This window comes from Anomaloglossus baeobatrachus, chromosome 1, assembly GCF_048569485.1.
Source record: "Anomaloglossus baeobatrachus isolate aAnoBae1 chromosome 1, aAnoBae1.hap1, whole genome shotgun sequence".
Taxonomy (NCBI): Eukaryota; Metazoa; Chordata; class Amphibia; order Anura; family Aromobatidae; genus Anomaloglossus; species Anomaloglossus baeobatrachus.
In genome coordinates, this window is record NC_134353.1 from 968,891,417 (window position 1) to 968,911,105 (window position 19,689).

The 19,689-nt window shown below is 54.1% G+C and overlaps 2 protein-coding genes across 5 annotated transcripts in view; one reads left to right on the plus strand and one right to left on the minus strand.

Moving 5' to 3' along the window:
* LOC142257905 (uncharacterized) overlaps positions 1-4,530 on the minus strand; it is a 31,775-nt gene extending 27,245 nt beyond the window's left edge. The window contains exon 1 of one of the 4 annotated variants that reach the window (XM_075330198.1): positions 4,414-4,530. The gene's annotated coding sequence lies outside the window, so the exon portion shown is untranslated. Of the gene's footprint in view, positions 1-3,850; positions 3,954-4,114; positions 4,192-4,413 lie in introns of those variants that run through there. The other 3 variants (XM_075330213.1, XM_075330190.1, XM_075330207.1) reach the window with 3 other exon arrangements.
* LOC142257930 (uncharacterized) overlaps positions 4,401-19,689 on the plus strand; it is a 33,448-nt gene continuing 18,159 nt past the window's right edge. Inside the window, exon 1 of the mRNA XM_075330225.1 lies at positions 4,401-4,737. The gene's annotated coding sequence lies outside the window, so the exon portion shown is untranslated. The remainder of the gene's footprint in view (positions 4,738-19,689) is intronic.

Consider the following 19,689-nt stretch of genomic DNA (forward strand, 5'->3'; position numbering starts at 1 on the left):
GATTAAACCTCCTCTTTGGGACAGGAAAAATAGCAAGTTCTTACACTCCCGTATGAAGTGTTAAATCCTCAGCTTGTAATTTTTTAGTCACGGTAAATGGGTGATTAAGCAATTCCTTCAATTCAGCCACCTGTGTCCATTGACCTTCATTTAAGGTTACTTGACAGTTCACCATATCTATAAGAAATTATTTTAGTTCAAGCAATCGCTCAATCATTAAATAAATGCTGCCTCACCGAGTGGCTTGATCAACAATTGCCCCTTTCCCAGCACGTCTCTTCAAGATGGAATCAATTTTAGGGGTTCTGGCGGCAATAACCAACTTCCTCACTTTTCCAATCAGATTTCCAGCATGTCCACCCAGTTTCAAACATCCGGTTTTTCGCCGGTTTAGCGGATGCAGCACATGCCAGTACAGTACGATACAGTACAGTGGCAGCGCCGCAACCTCCGGGTCACATGAAAGCATGTGACCGTCGTTTGTCGTGCTGCAACTGTACACACTGTACTGGAGTGCACCGCATCCGCCAAACCGGCGAAAAGACAGATGTGTGAAACCGGGATCCCTCTTGCAGACTCTCTCTTATTGCCAGCTTCATCATGTGCACAACACAGCGCATGTGATGAATATGAAGTGTTTTGAAGCCGCTTCAACAAGATCCTCTAATCCTAAAGTATCATTTTGCTGTTCTTCTGTTGTAATATCTGTTTGTTCCTCAGTTACATGACCAGCGCTGTGGCTCCATCTCACACACACTGAAGCCTACATTTTCTTCTAACTGTTCATTACTCTCATTCATCAGTGTAATTGCACTTATCATGTGTGAAGCATCGTCCGTTACAATAGCAAGAACCTGTTCTTTTTTGCGTTCCTAATCTTGCAGAACTTTTTCCACTAAGGCCTGGAGAAACTGGCCGCTGTGATGAGCTTTACTATCTGTTACTGCCGGTGTCTTGGTAACAATTTCTTTCTTGTCACAAACATATCGAACATTGATGGCAAAATAATTCAGTGAAATGCGGTGACTCCGGGATCCAGCAAAGGCAATGGGTGACAAGATAGGACATTCAGACACCGCGTGTTGTGAGGATCCGCACACAGAATGAGCAGTCAGTTTGTGGTGTTTTTCTAATCTGCTTTTGCTATTGAAAGCATTATTTATGAGCTCAGAAACCTTTCAGGTGATGTGGTTTTTTAAAAAGCTGATCTGCTTTTGTAGCTGAAAAACAAATAGTCAAAAAAACGCAGCAAAAACGCTGTGTGTGAATGTAGCCTTAGATCAGGAATAGAACAGCCACTTATAGGACCTTTCATAACTTTCCCAAATTCCTATGAAAACATTTTCATCACACTCTGCATTGCACGCTGGACCCAATTTATTACAGATTTTAGGAGTCGGAATTGGTGCATTTTATACCGACTCCACCAAAATGAGCTCCGACTCCACACCCCTGGTCACAATCCGCCGCTCTGATAAACAACGCAATCCGTTTGGCGGATTCCGTTGTTCCCATAGACTTGCATGAGCGGCGGATTGTGACTGATGACGCTGCATTGCATCTGCTTACCGACTGATCAAGCGTGGAATGACTGACCGTCGGGCGGCTAGAACGCAGCATGTAGCGTTTTTTCAGCAGCGGAATCCTTTTGTATTCACTGCGCACGCTCAAATCTTGTGTTTAATCATTCAAATCAATGTCTCGCTCAGCGGCCGAACGATCAGCTGATCTCCTGGCTACTGTGAACGATCGCTCTCTCAATAGCCGGCCGCTGGGAGATCAGCTGATCGCTCTCAAAAGCCGGCCGCTGGGAGATCAGCTGATCGCTCTCAAAAGCCGGCCGCTGGGAGATCAGCTGATGGCTCTCTCAATAGCCGGCCGCTGGGAGATCAGCTGATGGCTCTCTCAATAGCCGGCCGCTGGGAGATCAGCTGATGGCTCTCTCAATAGCCGGCCGCTGGGAGATCAGCTGATGGCTCTCTCAATAGCCGGCCGCTGGGAGATCAGCTGATCGCTCTCTCAATAGCCAGCCGCTGGGAGATCAGCTGATGGCTCTCTCAATAGCCGGCCGCTGGGAGATCAGCTGATGGCTCTCTCAATAGCCGGCCGCTGGGAGATCAGCTGATGGCTCTCTCAATAGCCGGCCGCTGGGAGATCAGCTGATGGCTCTCTCAATAGCCGGCCGCTGGGAGATCAGCTGATCGCTCTCTCAATAGCCGGCCGCTGGGAGATCAGCTGATGGCTCTCTCAATAGCCGGCCGCTGGGAGATCAGCTGATCGCTCTCTCAATAGCCAGCCGCTGGGAGATCAGCTGATGGCTCTCTCAATAGCCGGCCGCTGGGAGATCAGCTGATGGCTCTCTCAATAGCCGGCCGCTGGGAGATCAGCTGATGGCTCTCTCAATAGCCGGCCGCTGGGAGATCAGCTGATGGCTCTCTCAATAGCCGGCCGCTGGGAGATCAGCTGATGGCTCTCAAAAGCCGGCCGCTGGGAGATCAGCTGATCGCTCTCAAAAGCCGGCCGCTGGGAGATCAGCTGATCGCTCTCAAAAGCCGGCCGCTGGGAGATCAGCTGATCGCTCTCAAAAGCCAGCCGCTGGGAGATCAGCTGATCGCTCTCAAAAGCCGGCCGCTGGGAGATCAGCTGATCGCTCTCAAAAGCCGGCCGCTGGGAGATCAGCTGATGGCTCTCTCAATAGCCGGCCGCTGGGAGATCAGCTGATGGCTCTCTCAATAGCCGGCCGCTGGGAGATCAGCTGATCGCTCTCAAAAGCCGGCCGCTGGGAGATCAGCTGATCGCTCTCAAAAGCCGGCCGCTGGGAGATCAGCTGATGGCTCTCTCAATAGCCGGCCGCTGGGAGATCAGCTGATGGCTCTCTCAATAGCCGGCCGCTGGGAGATCAGCTGATGGCTCTCTCAATAGCCGGCCGCTGGGAGATCAGCTGATGGCTCTCTCAATAGCCGGCCGCTGGGAGATCAGCTGATCGCTCTCTCAATAGCCAGCCGCTGGGAGATCAGCTGATGGCTCTCTCAATAGCCGGCCGCTGGGAGATCAGCTGATGGCTCTCTCAATAGCCGGCCGCTGGGAGATCAGCTGATCGCTCTCTCAATAGCCGCCGCTGGGAGATCAGCTGATCGCTCTCTCAATAGCCGGCCGCTGGGAGATCAGCTGATCGCTCTCTCAATAGCCGGCCGCTGGGAGATCAGCTGATCGCTCTCTCAATAGCCGGCCGCTGGGAGATCAGCTGATCGCTCTCTCAATAGCCGGCCGCTGGGAGATCAGCTGATCGCTCTCAAAAGCCGGCCGCTGGGAGATCAGCTGATCGCTCTCAATAGCCGGCCGCTGGGAGATCAGCTGATCGCTCTCAATAGCCGGCCGCTGGGAGATCAGCTGATCGCTCTCAGAAGCCGGCCGCTGGGAGATCAGCTGATCGCTCTCAATAGCCGGCCGCTGGGAGATCAGCTGATCGCTCTCTCAATAGCCGGCCGCTGGGAGATCAGCTGATCGCTCTCAATAGCCGGCCGCTGGGAGATCAGCTGATGGCTCTCTCAATAGCCGGCCGCTGGGAGATCAGCTGATGGCTCTCTCAATAGCCGGCCGCTGGGAGATCAGCTGATCGCTCTCAAAAGCCGGCCGCTGGGAGATCAGCTGATCGCTCTCAATAGCCGGCCGCTGGGAGATCAGCTGATCGCTCTCAAAAGCCGGCGGCCATGTGTACAGCCCCACCCCCGTGTATGCAGTCCCCTCATGTGTACAGTCCTCTCACGTGTACAGCCCCCCTCATGTATGCAGTGTCCACCATACATGTGACCCTCCACGTAGGCGCCCCAATGTCTCCTTATACAGCTACCTGTATACGGCTGGGGTGTAAGGGTTATCACCGTGGCACTGTAGCGTTGCATATTGGCGGGTTTCCCGGCGAGTGAACGGCAGGCGGGGGATTCACAGGGGAAAAGGCGTGACAGGAAAAAAGGAGGCGTGACAGGAAAAAAGGAGGCGTGGCAAGGGAGGAGGCGTGGCAGGAGAGGAGGAGATGGCGGCGCATGCGCGGTAGTAGTTCTCGGGCGTAGTCCCTATAACCAGAGCGGATGTGCTGCGCTCGGAGCTGAATGACCTGTGGTGACGTCATGCGATCACTGCAAGAAGCGACAAAGCTGCAGGATGATGGATCCCCTCGTCTCTCCTGAGCCCCGCCGCCTGATCACATGTTCCTGACGTCATGACAGGTCCTTTACTAAGTCTCCTGAGCCCCGCCGCCTGATCACATGTTCCTGACGTCATGACAGGTCCTTTACTATCTCCTGAGCCCCGCCGCCTGATCACATGTTCCTGACGTCATGGCAGGTCCTTTACTAAGTCTCCTGAGCTCCGCTTTCTGGTCACATGATAATAACATTATCACAGGTCGTTTACCTGGTCTCTTTTTAGCATCGATCTCTGATCACATGACTGTGACGTCATCACAGGTCCTTTACCTCTTCCCCACTTAGCAGCTCGACCCTGATTTACATGGGGAACGTCATCACAGGCCCTTCACCTTTTACTACTGAGCTCCGCCCCCTGATCACATGATAGAACGTCTCTAAAGGGCCATACGTCATCTCTCCTAAGCTCCGCCCTCTGGTCACATGACAGTGACGTCACCGCAGGTCCTTCAGCTCCCGAAGTGCAATCGTCTTGGTTGTTTGCAGCTCCTGTTCTCTGTTATCAGCCAGTGGCAGATTACTCGCCATTCAGGTGAGGTGACACCCTCTGCGCGGGGGCTCCTGTGGCTGCGGGCCGTTCCCCCCCCCCTCTGCGCGGGGGCTCCTGTGGCTGCGGGCCGGGCCGTTCCCCCCCCCTCTGCGCGGGGGCTCCTGTGGCTGCGGGCCGGGCCGTTCCCCCCCCCCTCTGCGCGGGGGCTCCTGTGGCTGCGGGCCGGGCCGTTCCCCCCCCTCTGCGCGGGGGCTCCTGTGGCTGCGGGCCGGGCCGTTCCCCCCCCTCTGCGCGGGGGCTCCTGTGGCTGCGGGCCGTTCCCCCCCCCCTCTGCGCGGGGGCTCCTGTGGCTGCGGGCCGGGCCGTTCCCCCCCCCTCTGCGCGGGGGCTCCTGTGGCTGCGGGCCGTTCCCCCCCCCCTCTGCGCGGGGGCTCCTGTGGCTGCGGGCCGGGCCGTTCCCCCCCCTCTGCGCGGGGGCTCCTGTGGCTGCGGGCCGTTCCCCCCCTCTGCGCGGGGGCTCCTGTGGCTGCGGGCCGTTTCCCCCCCCCCCTCTGCGCGGGGGCTCCTGTGGCTGCGGGCCGGGCCGTTCCCCCCCTCTGCGCGGGGGCTCCTGTGGCTGCGGGCCGTTCCCCCCCCCTCTGCGCGGGGGCTCCTGTGGCTGCGGGCCGTTCCCCCCCCCTCTGCGCGGGGGCTCCTGTGGCTGCGGGCCGTTCCCCCCCCCCCCCTCTGCGCGGGGGCTCCTGTGGCTGCGGGCCGGGCCGTTCCCCCCCCCCTCTGCGCGGGGGCTCCTGTGGCTGCGGGCCGGGCCGTTCCCCCCCCCCCCTCTGCGCGGGGGCTCCTGTGGCTGCGGGCCGGGCCGTTCCCCCCCCCTCTGCGCGGGGGCTCCTGTGGCTGCGGGCCGGGCCGTTCCCCCCCCCTCTGCGCGGGGGCTCCTGTGGCTGCGGGCCGTTCCCCCCCCCCTCTGCGCGGGGGCTCCTGTGGCTGCGGGCCGGGCCGTTCCCCCCCCCCTCTGCGCGGGGGCTCCTGTGGCTGCGGGCCGTTCCCCCCCCCCTCTGCGCGGGGGCTCCTGTGGCTGCGGGCCGGGCCGTTCCCCCCCTCTGCGCGGGGGCTCCTGTGGCTGCGGGCCGTTCCCCCCCTCTGCGCGGGGGCTCCTGTGGCTGCGGGCCGTTCCCCCCCCCCCCTCTGCGCGGGGGCTCCTGTGGCTGCGGGCCGGGCCGTTCCCCCCCCTCTGCGCGGGGGCTCCTGTGGCTGCGGGCCGTTCCCCCCCCCTCTGCGCGGGGGCTCCTGTGGCTGCGGGCCGTTCCCCCCCCCCTCTGCGCGGGGGCTCCTGTGGCTGCGGGCCGTTCCCCCCCCCCCCCTCTGCGCGGGGGCTCCTGTGGCTGCGGGCCGGGCCGTTCCCCCCCCCCTCTGCGCGGGGGCTCCTGTGGCTGCGGGCCGTTCCCCCCCCCCTCTGCGCGGGGGCTCCTGTGGCTGCGGGCCGTTCCCCCCCCCTCTGCGCGGGGGCTCCTGTGGCTGCGGGCCGGGCCGTTCCCCCCCCTCTGCGCGGGGGCTCCTGTGGCTGCGGGCCGTTCCCCCCCTCTGCGCGGGGGCTCCTGTGGCTGCGGGCCGTTCCCCCCCCCTCTGCGCGGGGGCTCCTGTGGCTGCGGGCCGGGCCGTTCCCCCCCCTCTGCGCGGGGGCTCCTGTGGCTGCGGGCCGTTCCCCCCCTCTGCGCGGGGGCTCCTGTGGCTGCGGGCCGTTCCCCCCCCCCCTCTGCGCGGGGGCTCCTGTGGCTGCGGGCCGGGCCGTTCCCCCCCCCTCTGCGCGGGGGCTCCTGTGGCTGCGGGCCGGGCCGTTCCCCCCCCTCTGCGCGGGGGCTCCTGTGGCTGCGGGCCGTTCCCCCCCCCCTCTGCGCGGGGGCTCCTGTGGCTGCGGGCCGTTCCCCCCCCCCCTCTGCGCGGGGGCTCCTGTGGCTGCGGGCCGGGCCGTTCCCCCCACCTCTGCGCGGGGGCTCCTGTGGCTGCGGGCCGTTCCCCCCCCCCCCCTCTGCGCGGGGGCTCCTGTGGCTGCGGGCCGTTCCCCCCCCCCCCTCTGCGCGGGGGCTCCTGTGGCTGCGGGCCGGGCCGTTCCCCCCACCTCTGCGCGGGGGCTCCTGTGGCTGCGGGTCGTTCCCCCCCCTCTGCGCGGGGGCTCCTGTGGCTGCGGGTCGTTCCCCCCCCTCTGCGCGGGGGCTCCTGTGGCTGCGGGCCGTTCCCCCCCCCCCCCCCCCTCTGCGCGGGGGCTCCTGTGGCTGCGGGCCGGGCCGTTCCCCCCCCCTCTGCGCGGGGGCTCCTGTGGCTGCGGGCCGGTTTTGCTACTCTCGGCTCTTCTGTGACTTTTGTCTCTCCTGTGTGCCCCGCTTTCCTCCCCCGCAGGCGCTATCTTCATTGGTGGATGTCGTTAGAGTTTTGTAACTTTCTGTTTTTTTACTTTTGCAGCATACTTTTTACATTGCAGTAAGGGGAGCTCTGGGAGGACACAGGGGTCTGCAGGGTGTGACCAGGCTCATGATTCGCTCGGGTGGAGACATCAGGAAGTCTCTTAAGGCTGTATGCGCACTCTCTTTGTATATGCGCACTCTTTTTGTATATGCGCGGTCTCTTTGTATATGCGCGGTCTCTTTGTATATGCGCGGTCTCTTTGTATATGCGCACTCTCTTTGTATATGCGCACTCTCTTTGTATATGCGCACTCTCTTTGTATATGCGCACTCTCTTTGTATATGCGCGCTCTCTTTATATGCGCGCTCTCTTTGTATATGCGCGCTCTTTGTATATGCGCGCTCTCTTTGTATATGCGCACTCTCTTTTTTATATACGCACTCTCTTTTTTATATGCGCACTCTCTTTTTAGATGCGTGCTCTCTTTTTAGATGCGTACTCTTTGTATATGCGCGCTCTCTTTGTATATGCGCGCGCTCTTTTTATATGCATGATTTCTTTTTATATGTGTGCATTCACTTCTCTTCCTTGGAGACGTCTTCCAGTGCTGTGAGGTTCCTGGCTCATCTTTCAGTTCTGTGAGATTCCTGGTTCGTCTTCCAGTTCTGTGAGATTCCTGGCTCGTCTTGCATCCACTGCTCTTCCTTGGAGACATCTTCCAGTGCTGTGAGGTTCCTGGCTCATCTTTCAGTTCTGTGAGATTCCTGGTTCGTCTTCCAGTTCTGTGAGATTCCTGGCTCGTCTTGCATGCACTGCTCTTCCTTGGAGACGTCTTCCAGTTCTGTGAGATTCTTGGCTCATCTTGCATTCACTTCTCTTCCTTGGAGACGTCTTCCAGTTCTGTGAGATTCCTGGTTCGTCTTCCAGTTCTGTGAGATTCCTGGCTCGTCTTGCATACTCTGCTCTTTTGAGGTCTAGCCACAGATTTTCAACGATGTTCAGGTCAGGGGACTGTGAGGGCAATTGTAAAACCTTCAGCTTGTGGCTTTTCAGATCATCTTGTGGATTTTGACGTGTGGTTATGATCATCCCAGGAGAACCACGCAATGCTGTGGGGATCTGGAGACTTCCAGTTTCGTGGAATGCTCGTATTTGCATCCTGGAAGAGATGATGCAGCAGAGATTTGTTTTCCTCTCTGGATTAGGTCGTAGCTAACATAGAAATGAGGAGAGAAGCCAAATTCTTGTAGACTTGAGACCACTTTTCTTCAAGAATAATCTGAAGATCTGTCTCCCAAAAGTCAGCGTTGAATAATTGCCCCAAATATGTGACATTCCCCCCTTACCTCCACACAGAGCCGACATTTATCCGGTATCTTGAGGTATCATTTATGTAAAATAGAAGGGGCCCAATACTGTCGAGATACGAGTTTGCTCATTCCGGCTTCTTGGTGACATTTACTACTTTATAAAATAATTAGAAACATATTGACCTTCTGGAAGTTGTTTATTTAGAATGTTTTGCGTGATTTCACAGAATGCGGGAGGTTATTGCAGGGAGGTAGCGATCATCTGCATATAGATGGACTGGGGGCAGCAAGAGGGGGTCACCTACATCTGTTTGGGGATTATGAACGATGGAGATCAGAGTGTTGGGATATAGAAGAAAAGAGATGTGGGAGCCGCGCAGAGTCATCACTGAATGTGTTGTTGGCATATGTTACTAAGAGGTGCTGCTGATAAGTCTTTGGCTTTACCCAGAAAGAAACAAGACAGGATGTTGAAACTTTCCATTTCTTCCACATACTCTTCACTGATGACAACACACTTCTTACATCGGTATTCCAAGTTCTGTAAGCATAGCAAAAAGAAGGATTTCGGTTGTGCCTCAAACCAGGCATCCGTAGCAGCCATGGCATCAGAAATGGTGTGAGATTTGGTACCTTGAGGTGTTTCTTCAGGTTTGGAAACAGATGATAGTCGGAAGGCGCTAGATCTGGTGAATAAGGTGGGTGGTCACCAGCTGGAAGCCCGGCTCTGCCAGTTTTGTTGTGGTCGCTTGTGCAGTGTGAGCGGAGGCGTTGTCTTGCAGGAACAAGAGTCCTTTGGACAGCTTGCCGCACCTTTTGGCCTACAGAGCTGCCTTCAATTGGTCCAAAGGTTCAATGTAATACCTTGCATTGATGGTGGAACCCTTTTGAAGGTAGTTCACTAGCAGCACACCCTCCTTATCCCAGAACACAGACGCCATCACCTTAGTGGTGATTTTTGCACCCTGAACATCTTTGGATAAGGAGAGCCCCTGTACCTCCACTCTTGTGACTGCTCCTTGTTTTCAGGGTCATACAAATAAGTCCAGGTCTCATCCATAGTAACCGGTCGCTCCAGGACGTTCTTATCAATCCGGAAACGCTGACAAATGGGGGGAAGTTTTCAGTCACTGCTTCTCTGATCTGTTGTCGGGGACCCACTTTGCAGAAGCTTCCTCATGTCCAAATGTTCATGGATAATGAAGAAAACACGATCACAGGAAATCCCCATGATGTCTGTGTCATGCTCATGCTGTGTCAGGGTCATGAGCCTCTTGAGCTGCTGCTTCTGTGTTGCCAAAGGGACCCGAAAGCTGTGCTTCCTTCCTGGTCTCCAGCTCCACTCTTGGTTCCTCGTCCACAGAGCCTTGTTGTAGCAGCGGTGCCACATCCGGAGGAGCCACTTCCACTTCCTTCACATTTGCCGTGTCTTCGCACATTGTGCAGTGCCACTGTCGTCATACACTAACCTGAGACTTTGCTCTTTTCTTGTGACACGGTGAGTCGTAACCACTGTCTGGGAGATTGTGCATTTAGGCCCCCTGGGGCTATTTACGCTCTCCCGTGTCCTGCTTGTGGTCAGCTGCCGCAGCAGAGCTGCAGTCTAGTGGGTTCACACATCCACGCTCGCCGTTCTGCGTTGAGCGTTATAGTCTGCTATTGCTTTAGCTGAAATTGGTGGATTCTCCAGTATGAGGTTGTGCGCAGCATCGACCATCTCCGGAACAACAACCACTTTTGCTTGTCCGGGACGTTCCTCATCATTATGGCTGAAGTGTCCCGGTTTACATTTGGCAACCCAGTTCTTACCTGTGGAATATGAAGGGCATTGATCCCCCAATGTCTGCGACATATCACCATGAATATCCACCACAGACTTTCCTTGTAGAAACAAGAATTTTATCCCTCCTCTGCTCTCAGTTGCTGTGAATATCGCAGTAGACTCCGCCATGTTGTTTTCCCGCGTGCGTAGAACACTGTTGCCATAAGCAACAAACAAAAAATGTTGTAAACATATATTAGACACATAAGGCTTTCACGTGATGTAACATTCGTTACCATAGAAACAAAAAATTCACAAATCCAATTACTTATCAGAAGCCTCTCGTACAAGGTCAATAATGGGGGGGAGACCCTTGTATGACAGGGTATGCGACAGAGCAGTAAGGGACGCTAGGCCAAGGAACAATCCAAAGGGCTTTATTAGAACCACAAAGATAAAGCACCAAACAAATATAAATCCTTAAATTCTGCAAGAAGTCCACAACAAAACAAAAGATCCAGGGGCGCCTCCCGGTATTCCAACGCCAGGGAAAATATGGCAATGGTCGTTATGAGTGAACAACAAAACACAATCCCACGTGGCCACTGATCTCCAGTCTGTAACAGTCCATACACAGGCTCTAGGATCCAGCCTCAGCTATAGATCCTAGTCCTTCTCCAGCCAAGATCCAACTAACTAACTAACTAACTAAAATGGGTCTCATTGTTCTCTTATCCTGGGATCAGCCACTTAGGTGGGTAGAAGAGTCCAACTCTGCCTGGACATTTGATACATAAAAGGATTCTAGACGTCCTGGCCCTATTCTGTTTACCAAGTTGTGGATTGGAGGAGTCCCATGCTGAGAAGAACAAACAATCTCCCACCAGAAGTACATACAGGACAGTCAAGGAGAGACAAACTATTACACCATGAGCACAGGCGGGGGATGGACACACTGTTACAACCCCTTCCCCCCTCAATTTGTGTACGGACCAGTGAGCTCAACAGGTCGCTTGTCAAGTACACGTAAACATGGTGGACCTGACTCAGGGCTCTTCTTGCCTGGACAATCCGTCTGCATTTTGGTGTTGGCTGCCCCTTCTATATTGTATTGTAAAGTTATAGGGTTGAAGAGCCAAGCTCCATCGTATCCTCCTTCACTTAAACGCTGCTTCCTGCACCCACAAATTGGCATTGTATTTCTCCCACATCATTGCCTAGGAGAATGTCTGCAGGAAGGCCGCTCATCACACCGATTATGCATTGTTTTGCCCCAAAGCCATAATCCAGGGTTACACTCGCTCTTGGAATATATCTCTGGGTACCTCCTGCCAATTCAATGGCAATTTCTCGTCCCTTTTGCATTGCTTCTGGTTGAATTACTCGGGGATCTGCGATTGTGAGAAAAGCCCCAGTGTCACAAAAGCCAACAACTTTTTGGCCATCTAGCACGACCTCCTGTAGATGTTTATGGTGAAGATCATAAGAACGGGTGACTGTGGCTCGCACCCCATAGACTCCTGGTAGGGAAGTCAACATATCAGAGTCACTTAGCAAATCATCAGGGCCTGAATCCAGCTCTTCTCCTACTGAGTGGGTCTGTAGCTAATGGACAGGCAAAGGTGGTCAGCAGCTGTTCTGCCTCCGAACACCTGGACAGTGAGCTTGCAGATGACCAGGCTGCCCACATCCATAACATCTGCGCTACGTCTCACTCCTTCCAGTTTGCCTTCTGGAGAAGTAGGTAGGAGACCTTGGTGACTGATAGGGAGGTGCAGGTGCTGGAGGTGGTTGTCGATTTGGAGGATGACTCTGCTGGGTAGATGGGCATGTGGCCCGCAGATGCCCACTATTATAACATCTTTGCTCTTCTACTTTCTCTCCTCGTCGCATTCCAGAAAATGTGGTAGAAACAACTGGAGGCACATACACACGGGTATCCACATGAGGTGGTGATCTAGGAGGTCGAGGAGCATTGGGCACTGAAGGACAAGGAACCTCTGGTGTTGGGGAGCTGGTTATTTTTGCTCCCTCTGCTAGCAGCTTCTTCCATTGAGGCTTGATAGTGAGCACCTCATCAGCTAGAGCAGCAGCTTCTTCCACAGTTGACGGCTTTCTCTCACGCACCCATTCCTTTCTCGCCTTTTCATTGGGGGACACAGACAGTGGGTATTATGGTGTCTCCAGGGGAGGCGTGACACTAGATTGAAAAAGTGTTAGCTCCTCCCCCCACAGCATATACCCTAGCTAGGCAGGAAACTAGCTCAGTTTTTTCTAGTGTCAGCAGGGAGGCTGACATGTCTGGCCTTGGCCTACCAGGCGCCTCAGGCCAGCTTATTTTGTTTTTATTTTTTATTTTGTTTTTTCTTATTCATTTTATTTTTGATATGGGGCAATACCAGGGTGCCCTGCCACCCTCGTTCCCCCCGCGTACGGGCAGAGGAAACCTGTCGTGAACAAGCCGTCAGTGTTCCCTCGCGCCCAAGTGGTCAGGTCTGCGTACCCCTCCAGGCTCCCTGGAAGCACCTCACACCAAGGTAGCTCCAGAGGGCTAGCAGAGCCGAGGACCTGCTTCAGCCTTGAGCCGAAGATGCGTCCCTGAGATCCCCGCATCCCCGGACCGACGCGTCTTCAGACGGAGCCAGGAGCAGGTAGGGAGACGACGAGTCATCTGTCCCCTGCATCCAAACCGCTGCCTGGAAAGGTGCCGGTGGGGCGATGCAGGCCGTGATCCCGGGGAGCCTCATTAATTTAGCCCTCGGCGTCGGCCTGCATTTTAGCAACGCCCCCTCTCACTGCTCTGGAAGCCGCTCCCTCAGTCAGGAGCAGCTCCTTTCCGATTGGCCGTCACACTTAGTCCCAGCCCTGAGACCAATCACTCTCCGGGGGCCGTCTCTCTCCTCCATGCTGCCAGCAACACTGGATGCCATTTTCCACGTGGGGAGCAGAAACGGGTGAGATCGCTTCCTTGGCTCTGCACTTCTGCAGCACTATATACCGCTCTGCTCAGCGGTATATCGCTGTCTTTCTAGCGGTGTGTGTCTGCTGGCTAGCAGTGTATATCAGCTGTTAGCGGTATATACTGGCTCTGCCTGCAGGTATATGCCGTCTGTTTGACAGTATATGCCATTTTGCTATCGGTATATACCGGCTGTGCATATCAGTCACTTTATAATACTGCTAGTGGCTCCTCACTCATATAACAGCGGCATAACTCTATCCCTATAGGGCTGTAGGACTCTGTTGCTGACATGCGTAACCGCAAGGGTGATAAAGCTTCCCAGGCGTCCTCTATGGACCTGTACTATGCCTGTACCACCTGTGGACGCTCGTTTTCTAATGGCCGAAGCTATCCACTATGCCGGGGCTGCGATGCCCCTACTACCGTGTCACAACAGACCCAGTTGCCGGACCAGGAGGCCGCGCAGGTTTTGGATTCTGCCCCGGCCACCGGCCAGGCAGCTCCCCCGTCTGATGACGTTCTTCCTGCATGGGCTCTTCTAATGTCTAAAAGGATAGATGACCTTGTCACTCAGATATCCGAAACCTCAGGCAGCCTTCCCCCGGCTCAGCTCCTTCAGAGGGAGCCCGCCTGCTTCGTTTGGTCCTTCTTCCCCAGAACGTAAAAAGGCTGCTTCCAACAGGCGCCATTGCGACCTCTACGCCTCTTCCGACTCGGACGATGGTCAGTCTGACCCGGGCTCTGCGACTTTTAGTAGTCACGATTCCAAAGACTCTGACTCTGATTCAGATGTCCCTTCCGAGTCTAGGCATATAGAAGACACACTAATTTCGGCTGTCAATCACTCTTTATCGATTTCTGATCAGCCTCCAGACCCGACTTCTCAGTCGGCAATCAAGCGGGCCAAGAAGCCTCCTAAATCCTTTGCCCAGGATCCGGTTTTTCGTCAAATCGTGTCTAAACGGTGGGATCACCCTGATAGAAGGTTTAATAAAAAAACCTTTCTCTCCATTCGCTTATCCTTTTCCATTTGAAATGGTTAAAACCTGGACAGTACCCCCCGTTGTGGACCCGCCAGTATCCAGGCTGGCTAAACACACGGTTATGTCCGTTTCAGACAGCACGTCTCTCAAAGACTCGTCCGACCGCGCAGTTGATGCGGCGGTCAAGTCTATTTTCCAGGCTTCAGGCTCCTCTCTTCGCCCCCTGTTTGCCTTGGCATGGGTCGCGAGAGCTATGGGTGTGTGCAGCAAGAACCTACGCAGGATGCTTCACTCTTGTAATATTCCTCCGGAGGCTTTTGAGATCCTTGATTTGATCTCCCTAGCCTCTAATTATTTTCTTCACGGCTCCCTAGATGCAGCTAGTTTGTCAGCCCTAACGGCAGCCAATGCTGTTTTTGCCCGCAGAGTCCTGTGGCTAAAGATATGGAACGCGGACAGTGCCTCCAAGAAATCCCTGCCCACACTCCCCTTCCATGGTCTTCGCCTGTTTGGAGACTCCCTGGACAAACTCATATCTGAGACGACGGGTGGAAAAAGTACCATTCTTCCACAAAAGCAGCCTGTATCCAGGAATTTTAAAAAATCTTCTTGGCGCAGGCAGTCCTTTCGGCCCGTCTCCCAAAAATCTTCAGTACAAGGATCGTCCCAACGCTCAGATTGAGGATCCGGACCCTCAAGGGGCTCTTCTTGGCGTTCCCACTCCAAACAACCTAAACTTAAGGGACCTCGCCCTGCACAGGCCCCCTCAGCATGACTCCAGGTATCCCTCAGATCCGACTCCTGTTGGAGGGCGGCTTCTGCTTTTTCGGGATATCTGGCTAGACCACACTCACGATGCTTGGGTTCGAGAAATCGTCACATCAGGTTACAAGATCGATTTCCATTCCCTGCCGGCCTGCAGGTTTCTGCGTTCTCGTCTCCCAAAGTCCGAAACGCAAAGCCAGGCCTTATTTCAGGCCATAGCCTCGTTACAAAAAGCAAACGTTATCATTCCAGTGCCCCTGGAACAGCGCGGCAAAGGTTTCTATTTAAACCTTTTTGTCGTTTCCAAAAAAGATGGTTCTGTCCGCCCTATCCTGGATCTCAAAAGACTGAACAGATCCGTACGCATTCGGACCTTCCGAATGGAGTCATTGAGAGCAGTACTAGCCGCCATGGAACCGGAAGAATTCCTAGCCTCCATAGATGTTCAAGATGCTTATTTACACATTCCCATATGTGTATGCCATCAACGGTTCCTTCGTTTTGCCGTAGGACACAGTCATTACCAATTCCGGGCCCTCCCCTTTGGACTGGCCACTCCGCCTCGGGTCTTCACAAAGGTCATGGCGGCCGTCATGTCCATTTTTCACCCCAGAGGCGTTCTGGTCGTTCCCTATTTGGACGACCTACTTGTCAAGGGGAGCTCTCCTCAAGTTTGCTCAGAAAGCGTGCAGATATGCTTAGACACGCTGTCAAGGCTAGGGTGGCTTATCAACTTCAACAAGTCATCCCTCATTCCTCGTCAGCGCATCACCTTTTTAGGTATGCTGATAGACACGGCTCAGTCCCGGGTTTTTTCTTCCAGAAGACAAGAGGTCTTCCCTCATCCGGGCCGCCCAATCCCTCCACTCCCGCCGTCACACATCCCTTCGGAATGGGATGAGAGTGTTAGGCAAGATGGTGGCAGTCATGGAAGCCGTGTCCTTTGCCCAATTCCATCTGCGCCCTCTACAACTGGATCTTCTATCCTTCTGGGACTAGAATCCAGCTTCTCTAGACCGGTCATTCCGCTTATCTCGGACTGCGCTCCACTCCCTCGTCTGGTGGACTCAAGTCTCATCCCTATCTCAAGGGAAGTCCTTCTGTCCTGTCCACTGGCAAGTAGTCACGACAGATGCCAGCCTCATAGGCTGGGGAGCGGTGTTTCTCCACCACGCTGGTCTCCCTCCGAACGCTCCCTTCACATCAACGTTCTAGAGATCAGAGCCATATTTTTGGCCTTTCAGAACTTTCAGCCCTTGCTATTGGGTCTCCCTGTTCGGATCCAGTCAGACAATGCCACGGCTGTGGCTTACATCAACCGTCAGGGAGGAACTCGCAGCAGGGCAGCGATGAAAGAAGTATCCAGGATTCTTCTTTGGGCAGAGATGCACATTCCCATTATTTTAGCTGTCCATATTCCGGGAGTAGACAACTGGGCCGCAGACTTTCTCAGCAGACAGGGTCTAGCGGCAGGGGAATGGTCCCTCCATGACGAAGTGTTCCATCAGATCACTCTTCGTTGGGGACTCCCAGATGTGCACCTCATTGCGTCTCGGATGAACACCAAGGTACATCCCTTCATATCCCGGTCGAGAGACCCGCTAGCACTCGGCTCCGACGCTCTAGTCTTCCCGTGGTCACAGTTTCGCCTGCCCTACATCTTCCCTCCGTTTCCTCTCATTCCGAGAGTAATCAAGAAATTCAAGGCGGAGGGAATTCCCGTGATCCTCGTGGCCCCGGACTGGACCAGGAGAGCCTGGTACCCAGAGCTTCGCCAACTTCTCAGCGACACTCCCTGGCGTCTCCCCGACCGCCCGGATCTTCTGTCGCAAGGTCCAATATTCCACCAGAATACAGCAAAGCTGCATTTGACGGCGTGGCGCTTGAATCCTTGATTCTAGCCAAGTCAGGTCTTTCTTCTAAGGTAGTTCACACCATGCTTAATGCTCGGAAGCCCTTTTCCGCCATTATCTATCACAGGACCTGGGAGACCTATCTTTCCTGGTGTGACCGTCATCACCGGTCGCCCCTTGTTTTTTCAATCCCTGATGTGCTTGCCTTTCTGCAAGATGGTCTGGACTCGGGACTAGCCCTCAGTACCCTTAAAGGTCAAGTTTCTGCCTTGTCATTTTTTTTTCCAGAAGCAGCTGGCTTCTCGCCCTCAGGTCCCTCCTTATCGCCACCCCTTAGATCCCTGGGATCTGAATCTGGTTCTCGGAGCTCTTCAGCTTCCTCCTTTCGAACCTTTAAGAGAAATCTCTCTTCAACGTCTCTCTTGGAAGGTTGCCTTTTTAGTCGCCATTACCTCTATCAGACGAGTGTCCGAACTGGCGGCCCTTTCCTGACGCTCACCTTACCTGATATTCCATCACGATAAGGTGGTCCTTCGGCCTTCCCCCGCCTTTCTTCCGAAGGTCGTATCTTCTTTCCACTTGAACGAAGACATTGTGTTGCCGTCATTCTGCCCGGCCCCGGTCCACTCCTTTGAAAAAGCCCTTCACACTCTAGATCTTGTTAGGGCTCTGCGGATCTACATCTCCAGAACAGCACCGTTGCGCAAGTCCGATGCTCTCTTCGTACTTTGAGAAGGTCACAAAAAGGGCAGCCAGGCTTCTAAATCCACGATTTCTCGATGGATCAGGACTGCCATCTTTGAGGCATACAAAGCACGAGGTTCTGTTCCCCCTCAATCTGTGCGGGCCCACTCTACGAGAGCAGTGGGTGCTTCCTGGGCTATCCGCAATCAGGCTTCGGCGGCCCAACTTTGCAAGGCCGCTACCTGGTCCAGTGTGCACACGTTTACAAAATTCTACAGAGTGCATACGCATGCCTCCGCGGATTCTGCTGTTGGAAGACAAGTCCTTCAGGCGGCAGTGGCCCATTTATAAGTGGCCACTGCTCGGATTTTGACAGTGTTGATATATGTTCACTGCAGTCGTTAGTCAGCTCTTAGTCTGATGTTATACACTGTTAATAGTTCAGCCCCCACCCAGGGACTGCTTTGGGACGTCCCACTGTCTGTGTCCCCCAATGAAAAGGCGAGAAAGGAAAGGACATTTTTGTGTACTCACCGTAAAATGTCTTCCTTGGAGCCTTGTTACATTATTACAATTAAGAGGCCCTGTATGAACATGATCAGTAGTTAAATGTACTTTTGTGTGGCTTTTGGACATGTGTGGTGTTGTGTAGAAGTTATAAAGCCTGTATGGAATGGGTTCGGAAGCTTACAAAAAATAAGCTAGTCCCCTGACTTCTAACTGTGTGAGTGTGTGATAGAAGCAGCAGAATAGGTATCGGTATGATAACCGGACAGATTTTACTTGTTTGTTTTGCGTGTGCACGATGAGTGTCCCTTTTAATGTTTTACTATTTAGTTTCAGGATCCTCAGAACAGTATTAGACACAATGCCGTGACTTCCCTATGGCACTCGGCAGCATAGATGTAGCAGTTTTTACCTTTTCAAAGGCAGGAAATATTTTTCCAGCACCCATGACAGCACCCTTACATCGTGGTGCTGTCATGGGTTCAGAAAAAACACATTACCGGTAAGTAATTACGTATTTTGGAGGAATAATCGACTATTTCTAATGGCTAAAATGTGAGTTGTCAGCGTAATCTATGTCACTATGCCGTTCTCCTTGATGAATGTGGGTCATTTTTTCCCCAAGTAGACCCGGCCTCATTGTACTATGGTCGTAATCCTCTGTCTGAGACCCAAACAATCTGCATCATAGATTTGTGATGCTGGTAGTTTGGGCCGTGTTTGATGACTTGTGGCCTTATGACAGATGCCTATATCAAACTACAGCACGAATGAGGCCAAAAAAATTTTGAGAACTTTTTTTTTTATATATAGATGTGCTTGATAAAGTGTACTTCAAATGCAATGTGAACACAGCCTGCAGCATCTATTCCCAGCGGAGGTCCCGTATAGTATTTGTCGTTCTCTGAGATATATCTGTCTATTAAAAATCTGTGTCCCCCAATGAAAGGCTCCAAGAAAGACATTTTACAGTGAGTACACAAAAATGTCATTTTAGTTACAGAATCCATCGTTCATGGTTGGTGGCTTCTTGTAGATGTGATCAGAGCCTACACGCTGCGATATCGGTAATGAAATATCGTCAGGGTCACGTCGTTAGTGACGTACATCCGGCGCCGTTACCGACATCGCAGCGTGTAACACAAATGAGCGACGATCAACGAGAACAAAAACGTGAAAAACCGTTGCTCGTTGACACGTCGCTCATTTTCTTAATATCATTACTGCTGCAGGTACAATGTTGTTTGTCGTTCCTGCGGCACCACACATCAGTATGTGTGACACCGCAGGAGCAACGAACATCTCCTTACCTTGCGTCCACTGGCAATACGGAAGGGAGAAGGTGGGCGGGATGTTACGTCCCGCTCATCTCCGCCCCTCCGCTTCAATTGGCCGGCCGCTTAGTGACGTTGCGGTGACGCCGAACGCACCTCCCCCTTTAGGGAGGGATTGTTCGGCCGTCACAGCGACGTTGCTGACCAGGTATGTGCGTGTGACGCTGCCGTATCGATAATGTTCACTACGGCAGCGATCACCAGATATCATTCCGACGACGGGGGCGGGTGCAACGCATGCGACATCGCTAGCAATCTCTAGCGATGTCGCAGCGTGTAAAGCACCCTTTAGTTACAGGATGCATCGGTCGTGGTTTGTGACGTCTTGTAGATGTGATCGGAGCCTTAGTTACAGGATCCATCGCTCGTGGTTGGTGACGTCTTGTAGATGTGATCGGAGCCTTAGTTACAGGATCCATCGCTCGTGGTTGGTGATG